The sequence below is a fragment of the Lactuca sativa genome, chromosome 3 (assembly GCF_002870075.4).
Source record: "Lactuca sativa cultivar Salinas chromosome 3, Lsat_Salinas_v11, whole genome shotgun sequence".
Classification (NCBI taxonomy): Eukaryota; Viridiplantae; Streptophyta; class Magnoliopsida; order Asterales; family Asteraceae; genus Lactuca; species Lactuca sativa.
Window position 1 is genome coordinate 299,124,869 of NC_056625.2, and position 12,948 is coordinate 299,137,816.

The 12,948-nt window shown below is 39.1% G+C and overlaps 1 non-coding gene across 1 annotated transcript; it reads right to left on the minus strand.

Annotated features, from left to right (window-relative positions):
- Positions 1–5,296: 5,296 nt before the first annotated feature.
- Positions 5,297–5,403, minus strand: LOC111921647 (small nucleolar RNA R71). Its single transcript, XR_002860240.2, has one exon. It is a non-coding gene; the product is annotated as a small nucleolar RNA R71 (small nucleolar RNA).
- Positions 5,404–12,948: the final 7,545 nt, after the last annotated feature.

Here is a 12,948-nt window from a genome sequence, read left to right on the forward strand (position 1 = left end):
CATTCATGTCACTTGGAGCTGTAGATCTTGAGATATGATCAAAACTCTGAAGAGTGGTCAAATTTCTCAACACCATTTTTCTTCATTCTTTTAGCAATTCGTCTCCCATACTTGTTAGCTTCATTTTGCTTGTTTTTCTTGAAGGTTCCACCAATTATTAGTACAATATATTGACCTACATATGAAGTTCAACAACTCATCAAAGTAGTGTCATTCTTGGACAATTATACATCAATTCAACAGACTTATGACAATTTTGTATATTCACAAAATAGACTTATCAGTTCTTCCACGAAGTTGAGGATCTCATTGATCTCGATCTCGTCAAGTGGGATTACTAGAGTCTCATCGGACAGACACTTTTTCAAGTTCGAGACATGGAAAGTATAATGTATGTTACTGAGTTCGCGAGTTAGGTTGAGTTTGTAAGCTACAGGGCTGATTCTTGCGAGAATCTCGAAAGGCCCTACGTATCTTGGATTTATCTTTCCACGCTTTCTGAAGCGTATCAAGCCCTTCTAGGGTAAGACCTTCAATAGAACGCGGTCGCCCACCTGGAATTCCAACGGTTTTCTTCTTTTGTTTGCATAGCTTTTCTATTGGTCTCTAGAGGCTTTCAATCGTTCACGAATCCGAATGATCTTCTCTGTCATTTCCCGAATGATTTCCGGACCCGTGAGAGTGCTTTCAGGAACTCGTCCTTTAGCTAACTGAGTGTAGCCCACCTCAGCCTAACACAGAGGGGATCTACACTTTCGGCCATAAATGGCTTCAAGTGGAGCAGCCTTTATGCTCGTGTGATAACTATTGTTGTAGGAAATCTCGACAAGGGGTAAATGAGTATCCCATGCCTTCCCAAAGTCTATCACTCAGGCTTGCAACATATCTTCCAAAGTTTGAATAGTCCTCTCACTTTGTCCGTTGGTTTGTGGATGGTAGGCTGTACTCATGTCCATCCTAGTTCCTAGGGAACTTTGTAGCGACTACCAGAACCTCGAAGTGAATCTACTATCTATCAGAGATAATGGATATGGGAACTCCGTGCAGTCGTATTATCTCCCTAATGTATGTTCTTGTTAGTTTCTCCATCTTGTCAGTCTCTTTGATAGGCAGGAAGTGTGCAGACTTTGTTAACCTGTCTACGATCACCCAAATGGTGTCGAGACCACCCGTTGTCTTGGGCAACTTGGTTATGAAGTCCATTGTGATCCGTTCCCACTTCCATTCAGGTATCTCCGGTTGTTGAAGTAGACCTGATGGTTTCTAGTATTCGACCTTAACCTTGGCGCAAGTAAGGCATTTAATCATGAAGGTAGCAATATCTACTTTCATCTTAGGCCACCAGTATTACTTTTTAAGATCCAGATACATCTTATCTAAACCTGGGTGGACGGAATATTGAGTGTTGTGCACTTCTATCATGACCAAGTCTCTGAAACCACCGTGTTTCGGTGTACAGATCCGATTCATGAGATATAAAGCTCCGTCACCTTGACCACCAAGTTCTTATCCATCCCTCTCAGGGATTCACCCGCCACATTTTCAGGTTTCAAAGCTTCGAGCTGAGCCTCCTTAATTTGTGTGGTTGTGGGAATGGATAGTCATGGTTAATGATTTGACCCTACGGCCAGATTATTCTTTTCTAATCAGGGCGTCAGCTATTACGTTGGCCTTTCCAAGATGATAACGAATTTCACATTCGTAATCACTGAGTAGCTCGACCCACCGTCGTTGTCTCATGTTGAGCTCCTTCTGGTCGAATATGTGTTGTTGGCTTTCGTGGTCTGTAAAGATAGTGTTTTTCATACCGTACAGGTAGTGTCTCTAGATCTTCAGAGCAAACATTACTACTCCTAATTCAAGATCATGTGTGGTGTAGTTGACCTCGTGTGTCTTCAACTGTCTTGAGGCATAGGCGATAACCTTACCTCGTTGCATCAGCACAACCGAGCCCTTGATTGGATGCATCGCAATAGACCATGAAGTCTTCTATTCCTTCTGGGAGGGATAGTATCGGTGCGGTGCATCAGACTCGTTTGAGCGTTTGGAATGCTTTCTCCTGTTTCTCTTCCCATTCAAAGGCCATGCCCTTCTGGGTCAATGTTGTAAGAGGTTTTGCAATCCGAGAGAAGTTCTAAATGAATCTGCGATAGTAGCCAGTGAGGCCTAGAAATTGACAAATTTCTGTAGGCGTCTTTGGTGCTGACCAGTTCTCAATGGCTTTGATTTTGGAAGGGTCCACCTGTATTCCCTCTTTGCTAACCACGTGACCCAGGAATTCGACTCTTCGGATCCAAAATTCGCATTTCGAGAACTTCGCATAAAGCTTCTCTGATCGTAGTGTTTCTAAGACCTGACACAAATGCTGACTATGCTCCTCCTTACTATGAGAGTAGATAAGTATGTCATCGATGAAGACAATGACGAACTGATCCAATAAGGATGGCAAACCTGATTCGTTAAATCCATGAATATTGCGGGTGCATTGGTCAATCCGAACGGCATCACTGCAAACTTGTAGTGTCCATAACGAGTTCGGAAGGCTGTCTTCGGAACACCCTCCCCTAGCACTCATAATTGATGATACCCAAATCTCTGATCTATCTTTGAAAATAAGTTCGCCCCTTGAAGTTGGTCAAAAAAATCGTCAATTCGAGGCAGAGGGTAACGATTTTTGATGGTTAGCTTGTTCAGTTCCCTGTAGTCAATGCACATATGAAACGATTCGTCTTTCTTCTTGATGAACAAGACCGATGCTCCCCAGGGTGAGAAGCTTGGTCTAATAAAGCCCTCGCTGAGCAATTTGTTAAGTTGACTGGATAGCTCTTGCATCTCAGCTGGTGCTAGACGATAGGGCGATTTGGCTACTGGGGTAGCCCACGAAACTAAGTCAATTCTGAACTCGACTTGACATTGCGGAGGTAATCCTGGTAGTTCTTCTGGAAAGATGTCGGGAAAACCGCGTACTAATGGAATTGATATTGCCATATTTATACCTATTTTTAGGCAATATTTAAGTACATTTTTATATATAAGTTGGTAATTTGATTAGAATAATGGTACTTATGAGTTAAAATATTATTTGCAGCAAAAAAGAAGACATTTTGAAGAAAAGGGAATAAAAACATTAAAGGAAGAAACTTTGGGAGTTAAAAGATTAAAGGACAAGAAAATCAGGGAAAAGCGTTCTCACGACGTGAGATCTGGAAGACTCACGAGGTGAGTACGGTGTTCTAGAAGATAACCATCACGGGTGAAGGAATCCGTGTCGCATACGGATAATTACGTGCTCACGACGTGAGAATTAGGATTCTCACGAGGTGAGTCCGGCAGAATTGAAAACTATAGATATCCTTGATCTTTACGAATTGGAGGGGACTTTGGCTAGCTTAGAGGGGTTCCTGGAGAGGAATTTTAGAGGAGAAAAAGATCTGGAAGCTGGTTCTAACACCAAGGAAGAAAGATTTCATAAATTGGTTCATAGTTTGGTACACTTTAACATGTTTTGGATTATTGAATTCGTTTGTTTAGCTGTTAATATGTCCAACTAAATCTAGCTGCTTCTGTTAGCTGGATGAAGCTGGAATTCATGGTTTGAATGCATTAGATTTGACTTTATTTGTTGGTTATATGCTTGTGTTGATTGATTTTACCTAGCATGTTTAATTAATGATTTAATTGCTTTAAATTCTTGTTATGTGTAGTTAGTGAACACAAATATGCATGAATATGAATACCTAATAACAAAGTGAATACTAGTTTATTAGAGCTAAGATCAAACCAATCTTAGATAAGTAATTGAATCATTGAATTAAGCTGTGTTAGAGAACGCATATTATGATTGTAATTGTGTTTTGATTACTCAATCTTCATAGCTCCAATCTTATTTAATAATTGATTATGTGTTAACTATTGTGTGACCATACATAGACTTACATGAATTGACTAATAATTAGTAGGTTTAGAAGTAAACTGCTAATACTTCTTAAATTGGTAACCAACGGTAATAGTTTTGACTAATGTATAACCATTGAGTAAAAGTGGATTCGAACTAACAAAAGTATTTTGTTTATTGATTGAGTTTTTGTTAAGGAATTAAGTTCATCTAAACTTGCAAAATTGGATACAAACCCTTTTTAGCTTATTAATAATTAGATTAATTTAGTAGTGAATATATTAATTAATAACACCGTTCCCTGTGATCGACACCTGACTTACCTAAGCTATACTGTAATCTGACTAGGTACACTGCCTATAAGTGCATAGTTAGTCTAAGTTTGTTAGGTTATAAATAATAAAATTAGTGGGTACTTTCATGCACATTAAGTTTTTAGCGCCATTGCCGGGGAACAACTTAGTTTATTAGTTTATTTATTTGCATTAGATTAATCGATCCTTTTTGTGGGATAAAACCGGCAAAAAGTTAATTAGTTATTTTTTTTGTTTATTAACTTAGTTTATTAGCACATTATTTTAGCAAAAAATTTGATTTTTTTTTTCTGTCACAGAACCCACAACGTGAGCTATATACACTTACGACGTGAATGTTGTGATTCTTAGTTTTCCTTAGTTTTCAGTTTATTTTTCTATTTTAGTTCAGTTTTATGTTTTTATTTTGTTTAGTTTGCAGGAGTTCATGACCAGAGGCTCTAACACACCTTTGGTGCCACCAATTGAAGATCCAGAAGCTGCACCTCACAAAAAGACTGATAAGAAGACGCCATTGCAAGAACTAAAGTCAACATTTTCAAGGAAGTCGGGAAAGAAGACAGGAGAGTCCAGTTCAATCCTAAAGGATAAGAGCAAAGTTGAAGAACTTGGTCCATTCCCTAATCCGCACGAGTTAGAGTATGAGTCAGACCCAAAATTTGAAATATTTGCAAGTGAACTCGAGAACGAGCCGGAAAACGAAATGGAAAACATTGAAGAGATGTCCATAGGAGCTTACAAGAAGTGGATCCGAGAAGATGTGGGACCCGGTTTAGTCCAACCCGCAATACCTGCCACTGCTACATTCGAGCTGAAGGGGCACATCTTGACTGCACTGAAGGATATCCCATTTTATGGGAAAGATCATGAGGATTCTTTTAAGCATCTAGATGAAGTCAATGACATTGCAGATTACTTCAATGTCCCAAATGTCAATAGCAACACCGTCCTGCTCAGAATGCTTCCCATTACTTTTAAGGGAGCTGCTAAAGAGTGGTTAAAATCACTTCCACCGGGTACAATCACCACTTGGGCTCAAATGCATGAGCAATTTCTTGACTAGTTTTGCCCACCATCCAAGATAGTTAAACTCAAGAAGGCAATAGCCAACTTTGAACAACAGCTGGGAGAGTCATTGTACGAAGCATGGGAGCGGTACAAGGGCTTGCTCAGAAATTGCCCTAAGCATGATCTTAATGTGCAACAAGAGATGTCAATTTTCTATGATGGGGTCAACGTTATGACAAGACAAGTCCTTGACTCTCAAGGACCTTTGACAAAGAAAAATCCAAGGGAGGTGAAGGAGCTGATTGAAAAATTCGCGAAGCACTCTCGCTAGTACCATAACCCTAGGCAAGATGGAATCAAAGGCGGTGGAGGTGCACAAACTGAAGAAATAGCAGCTATGATGGCTATGCTGAATAATCTGGATCGAAGGTTAACACAAATGGACCAATCAATTCGTGCTATAAGAGTTGGTTGCGAACGATGTAATGGTCCACACTTGACCAAGGACTGCAATTTAGATGAGTTTGGAAATAAAAAGGCTCAAGTGTGCTACTCGAGTGGGGACAAGTATGATGAAGACTGGAGGAAACCAAAGAAAGAGTGGCTGCCATATGAAGAATATAAGAAGCAAAAAGAGGAGAAGTATAGGTAGACATGTCGAGGCTTCTACCAAAAGGAGCAGCCACCAGCTGAGAGGAAACCCGATCTAGAGACCATGTTAATCAAGTTTATGGAAACTTCAGAAAAGAGACATGAGGCTACTGATTCTGATATTAATGAACAAAGACCTTTGGTAAAGAATCATCATGCAATGATGATAGAACATCAAACTTTAATAAAGAATCAGCAAGCTTCCATCAATAACCTTGAAGTACAACTTGGTCAACTTACTACCTTGGTTCATGAGAAGATGTCCCTGAAAATTCCCAAAAAGAAGATCCAATCTCACGTAATGGCCATAGGTCCACAACCAAACAAGGAACATGAAATAAGGCGAGTTATCTGTCACACCCCAAAACCACGAACGGCGGAAACGTTCAGGGGTGGAGGACGTCATGTACAGTATCACAACAGTGTAATATAATAAACAAGCAACAACATCATCCATTGCATTATAGGTAAAGTTTAATACATGAGTGTTCTTTCATTGTAATAAGACACCAAAAATATACAATCAAAATAAAAGACGAGACTTGTCTGCTCCGTCTTCTCAAAACCTGGCCTCCGTACCTGTCTACTGATGACCTGAGAATACAAGTTATTTTGAAAGCGAGTATCAGCTTTAAAGCTAGTGAATTCATAAGTATATAAGTGTCATTGCCTTGTTTGTGAAAATCTGTTATGAAAGCCATGTAAACCTTTAAATGAAAATGTTGAGGTAAGTATGAAATCCCTAGAAAAACCCTTAGTTCTCTATAAGTATGAAATGTAGTCTTCTACCAAGACCCGAATGTTCTGTACGTATGAAGTGTAGTCTTCTACCAAGACCCGAAAGTTCTGTTATGACTAAGTAGCCTTCTACCAAGACTCGAATGTTCTGTTATGACTAAGTAATCTTCTACCAAGACTCGAATGTTCTGTTATGACTAAGTAGTCTTCTACCAAGACTCGAATGTTCTGTTAGTAATATGATAACTTTTCCTTTCTATTGACTAGTACTAGAGTACTTAGTCTAATTCATCGTTTATGTGAAAGTATCACAAAATAAAGTAAACAGGAAAATATTATCTTGTAAGTGTTAGCCGGAGGTACTGGTGCTAACAATACATCGCGGTAAGCGAAATCAATAACCTAATGAACTTCCGAAGATGGTCCAATTTTCCTCTGTAGCAGCAGTAGGTTGGAGGAAGGGTTAGTCCCGTAAAGGTACTCCTAGTATAAGTAATAACCGTAGGCATCCGTAGATGTTCATCACCCACTGTTGCTAACAGATGAGTTCCGGAATGGTTAGTCCCGTACGTATATCCCGAGGTACTGTGGGATAGAGGCCCATCTAGGTATCTCGAGGTACTGTGGGATAGGGTCCTGTCTTAGATATCCCGAGGAACTGTGGGATAGGCAGGAAGATTTACACAGAAGGTACTAATAAATCATCCTCGCAATTTGAGATACAAATATTCACTATAAACAAGTATACACAGGAAAAGGTATCTACGTAAAGGTACTCTTGTAATGTGTTCATGTATCATGTAAGCATATGTAAAGGTACTCATGTATCATGTAAGGTTCTAGTAAGAACTCATGAATGAACTGACTCTTGTGTGATTCCTTGTAATAGAAGTAATGTTTGATATCTTCAAATTATCCCTATGATAATCTCCTGTAATATAACTGGATGATCATGTAGGTTTGTACACTCTTACTACTCAAGAGTGTGGGAAACTAAATGAAAGATGTACGCTATAACATCAATACATATATAAGAATATAAGTGTATAAGCATAGTTTAGTTCAAGAATGAAAAATGGTTTTTGTAAGACATCTTATGGGTTTTGAACAATAATTAACAATGACTTGATGTCATTTTAATAAACATTTCAAAGGTAAAACATTTGGTAACAATGTGTTTTTAAGATGTAAAACCATTTCATGCATCACATTTTGTAGCATGTGAAATATGTTAAATGACAAACATAGTTATAAAATACATATCAATGATTAAATAATATGTTTGTTTCTACTTGTATTCCCCCCCATTAAAGCATTTAAAATCATTTAAAATATTGATTAGGGGTATGAACTCACTTGATTGAAGTGGTTGATTTGAAATAGTCTAGAGAAGAATCGAGCAGAACTTCGACAAGAAGAGTTGAAAGCGTGGGAAAATCTCGGGATTCTCGGGAATCTCGGGGATCTCGGGAACACAAAACCTTCCTTCGGGACTTGAAGGTGAAAACCGGGGCTTCGGGAGGGCTTTAGGAGCTTAACCACAGAGTTTTAGCACGAGAGATGGAAGAATGGAGCACCTAAACCCGACACCCCAAGAGTTCTATTTATGGGGGCATTTCTGGTGTGCCACGTCGTGGCTAAGGTTGGCCACGTTGTGGGGAGCAAGCCTTATCCCCTTCCGTTGATTGGACACCCTCAGTCACTTGCCGGGTCGCGGCCAAGCTGTGCCACGTCGTGGGGGCCTGACAGCCTCGGATTTTGGACCCCGAACTTGTAAAATCCGTAACTTTCGTATACGAGCTCCGTTTTCGACGTTCTTTATATTCACGCGTAGCTGAAAATGTTATCTACAACTATCGTTTAGACTTCATTGGCAAATTTTTACTTTATTTTTAATTATTTATTTTTAACGGGCCGGGACACGAAAAGTCCGTTCAAAATCCATAACTTCTTCAAACATAGGTCACATCCCTCACGTGCGCCAAGAGCACATTCGATAGCATCCTCTTAAGGTTTAAAGATCCAAACCTTCTTCTTCTTAGCGGAAACGCACGTGGCCAAAACATCTAAAGATCGGCATAGTCGCTCATAGGGGCCTATCTATTCGAATAGAGGATAGTCTATATCTTGATTCACTATTTCCATTTTTCTTTTTATATTTCTTTTTTTTTCTCTGTCTCGTACGAAGCAATGGGAGGCAAGCTATGACGGCAGGATGTGACCTTGCCTTTCGCCCTGCTACCGCCTCTTTCCGAATTAGGTGAAACAAACAAAGTGGTTGGGCTGTTCACTTCATTGATTTGACTGAACTTTACTTAAGATTAAAGAGAGGGGCCGGGCGGGCAGTAAAGGCTCATTTAGTAGACAGCGAGCGAGCAGCAAGCACCTACTCCTATCAAAATGAAAAGCAACAAGCTGAACTTGAATTGAAGAAGCGAGCCTCTATCAGAGAAAGGAAAGCCGTTGCGCGTTAGCGCATCGAGGCAGATCCAGACGCGTACCTAGGTGGCGCAGCATCCCTTCGAGTTGCTTGCCACCCTTTTTATCCTTTCTCCCTCCTCCGGTCGCCTCGTTACCTTTTTTGCTTTCTCACATTGACTTCTTTCCGCTTTTTCACTTCTTTTCCTTTGATTCAGCTGTATTAGTAGCTGATGATTCCTTTTTTCCAAGTGTGTCTGATTGGTATCACTCGCATAAGACTTTTCCTTTATTTGTAGCGGCCATGTGGCATAGTCCATCTTTTCCTTCTATTTTTCCCTCAAAATAGAATATATATTTGCCTTTGTACTGATTTGAATATATATAGGAAGGCTTAGTGGAAGGGCGGCACCCATCTGTCTCGCCTGCTGGAAAGCTTGACTTGGCTATTGAAATCAGCAGCAACAAATCAACTTAATTAAGATTAAGAAGAATCCGTTCTTGGAAGAAGTCCTCACTTACCTTATAGTAAAATATCTGACAACAGATGCAGATTATGTAGCAAATGCCGCTAATGCGTAACACATTGAGTTGGGCAGCTTTGCGCGAGGGCCAATATTCAAATGAAAGCAAGGGGCTGATTGCCCTCATGGGGAAGGGATGAATACGAGCAGTCGGAAGAGCAGCTCTCTCAGAAGCAACCAATCCAAGATTGCTGCTATAAGTCCGTTCGGGGAGTCCGTGGCATAAAAAAAGAAGGATTTGAGTCTGAGAAAGACTGTTTCCCCATTTTCATACGAATAGTGAGAAATCTCAGAGTTTCTCCAGTTGAGGCATAGAACGAAGACCTGAACTCGGTGTTTCCTCAATCTGAATAGATCAATCTGGATTATAGGCCAGCAAGCCCGGAACCAGCAAGTGGGAGCCTGCTGGCAAAGAGAATGTTAGTGAGTCTTAGCCATGATCAGACGAATGGTGTCAAAGACGAGAAAGAAGGTGGAGATCATATTCACTCCGGTACCGTAGTAGGTAAACTTGAAGGGGCAAGAGAGACCTCTTTCAGTTCCTTTTCCCTATCTCAGAAGAGAAGGAAGGGTAGTCAGTTGGTTAACTTCCGACTCCTATACTTTCGTCAAGCAATTAGATCATTATTAAAGGTAATCTCTGTTAAGATAAAGGCAAGGGTTGGTTTTCGCTTGCTCTTTATCGCACTTGGTTATTCCTCGTAAAATGAGTTTGGGGAGGGACTTAAAAGTGAATGCGATCCATTCTTTGCTCTCCTCCGGTGTCCGTTTTCGTCAGACTTTTCGCCGTTGCGCTACTAATGTTGAGACCTTAGATTCTCATTTAGGTTGTTTTGGTCAAAAGTATCTCGAGCTCTATTTCGAGTTTTTAGCTGTCTACTACTATACCCGAATCTTGGAAAAATCATAACTTCCTCATCCAAAGTCAGATTTGGAGGTTCTTTTTATGTACGCTCATGGTTTGAGGTTATCTATAACTTTCATTTAGATACTTAAGGCTAAAAACTATTTTATTGAAACTTCACATTTTTCGTTTAATCGGTGTTGCCGGTTTTGCCGAGAATCTTCGGTTGGTCATAACTTCTTCGTTATAACTTGGATTTTAGGGTTCTTTATATGTACGAAAACCCTGATACGATTCCTAATACTTTATTTAAACCAAATAAGATTTTAGGAAAGTTATATTTTGACCTAAATTTGATTGGTTTTACATTACATTGTCTCGAAATATCGGGTTGTCACATTATCCGTCCTAAGTCCTTTCAGTCCTACTTATATAACTATATCTATATAGACATGATTTTGACAATATATAAGTTTGGAAGAGTTTAATAAGGAGTTTTGAATATAAAGAGTTTGTAAAACGATTTGAAGCAGTTTGTTTGATAACACAATTTGAAGTATAGTAGATCCATCTGTTTGATAGTTATTAATAACATGTGATTGATATAATAACTATAATGTTTCAACTTGTATTCCCCCATAAAAGCATTTAAAATCATTTAAAAGGTAAGTTAAGGGGTATGAACTCACCTGTAGTGAGTGATACGAATGAAAGATCAGTTTGTAGGATGCTAAGTGTCAAGTGAAGACTTGAGCACAACGGATCGTAATAAGCATATAATGACATATATATGTATATAATTAGTGTTTAAACAACTAATTATGCAAGGAAAGACACCTTAGGACATAGGAAACACTTAGATTCAAGTGCTAGAAGTACCAAGGGTTGCAAATAATGGGAGTATGGCTACACCTTGGAGTGTACGTCCAGAATGGTGTGTTTCATGTGTGTGTACGGATAGAGTGTATGACCCAAGTGGGTGTGCCGCCGCACACTCATGGTGAAACATGCCATTGAGTGATTTAAAGTCTTATTAAGCATCTAGGAAGTGTGTTTTGACCAATGTTTAGCCTTAATGGAAGTTCAATGCCATTTTAGACCTTAAAAGGGGTGTGTATGGCCACACAAGGAGTGTACGGCCGTACACCCTTGATGATCATGTAAAAATGGTCAAAACTGTATCCCAAGTGTCTAACTTGCATCTCCTAAGTGTTCTTGATCATGTGCTAGCATATAACTTGAGTTTGAGGCCAAATAGCACTAAACAAAGGGGGTGTACGACCACATGGGATGTGTACGGCCGTACACTCCTTAATGATCATGGTTTAGATGATTTCTAAGGAGTATAACTAGTAAGTAACAAGCTTAAAGAGTAGTACTTACGATATAGAAGCCTTTAGGGTGTTTGAGGTCCAAAAAATTAGTAGGTGTTCTTGGTGTTCTTGGAGAACACTTGAAGATCTAACAAAAGGAGTAATTTCATGGATGAAATCATAGATCCTTACTAGGTAGTGTAATGAATCAACAAATTAAAGGAAGAAACAGTTACAACTTGAAGATCTAGATGGAAAATCGGATGATACTTGAGAGAAAAGTTGATTTCTTGGCTTAGGAGTGTGAAAAGAGGTAAATGAAGGCTAAGACTCTCATTTATACATGAGAGTGTACGGATAGGATGGGTGTATGGCCGCACACACCTGATAAAGGGGTGTTTGGTTCATTTGAAAGGTGTTGAACTCATAAACACTCAGCCCTAGCCTCATACCTTGGTTATATTAGGCTTAGAACACTTAATTTGACTCTAAACTATGCTAGAAGATAGAAAAAATGAGTCTGACCTTGATTGATTTGAATAAGTGTACAAGATAGAAAATTTAGGTTGTCACAAGTCGCCACTAAGTAATCACTTGGATACCATTGGCGGACATTCCAGATTCGACTCACGAGGAGACACGGAGGTGTAACCCATACGTGAGACCTTATTACTACGCTACGATTTAGCTCTACATTGTTTCCACCTTGAGCTTAAAACTTAACATAGGATGTCCCTTTGACCTCTATAAAAGGTCGCAATTTGCATTGACACCATAAAACGTTTTTCAAATAATTTTTCTTGTCCTTTATCTTGGGGAAAAAGACATCGGTACTCGCCTTAGTATTTAGGTACGATCAGCTACACTAACATACTTCTTCCTTACTTCTTAATTTCCATCGAAAAGTTATTTTGCTTCATCGGTTTTACTTATCATCGATAAAATATTTTATAACCGCTTCATACAACTTACTAGACCTTTCCTAACAATGTAAGCCATATCCTCGCTAAAGATCTTTTGACAAGTTGCTTTAACTTAACACTTTTCTTCAAAACTAAATTTAACCATTATTTGTTTTAACCTTGCTATTTCAATTTTATTTCAAATCCATTTCAATGGATAGATGTGTTTTTAAGGGCATATAAACCATTTTAAAACTTGCTTACCATTTTGACACGTTTTCGAAAAACTTAGATACATTTTATTTTATAAAAGTGTTTAAACTCTATGCTATAAAACTTAA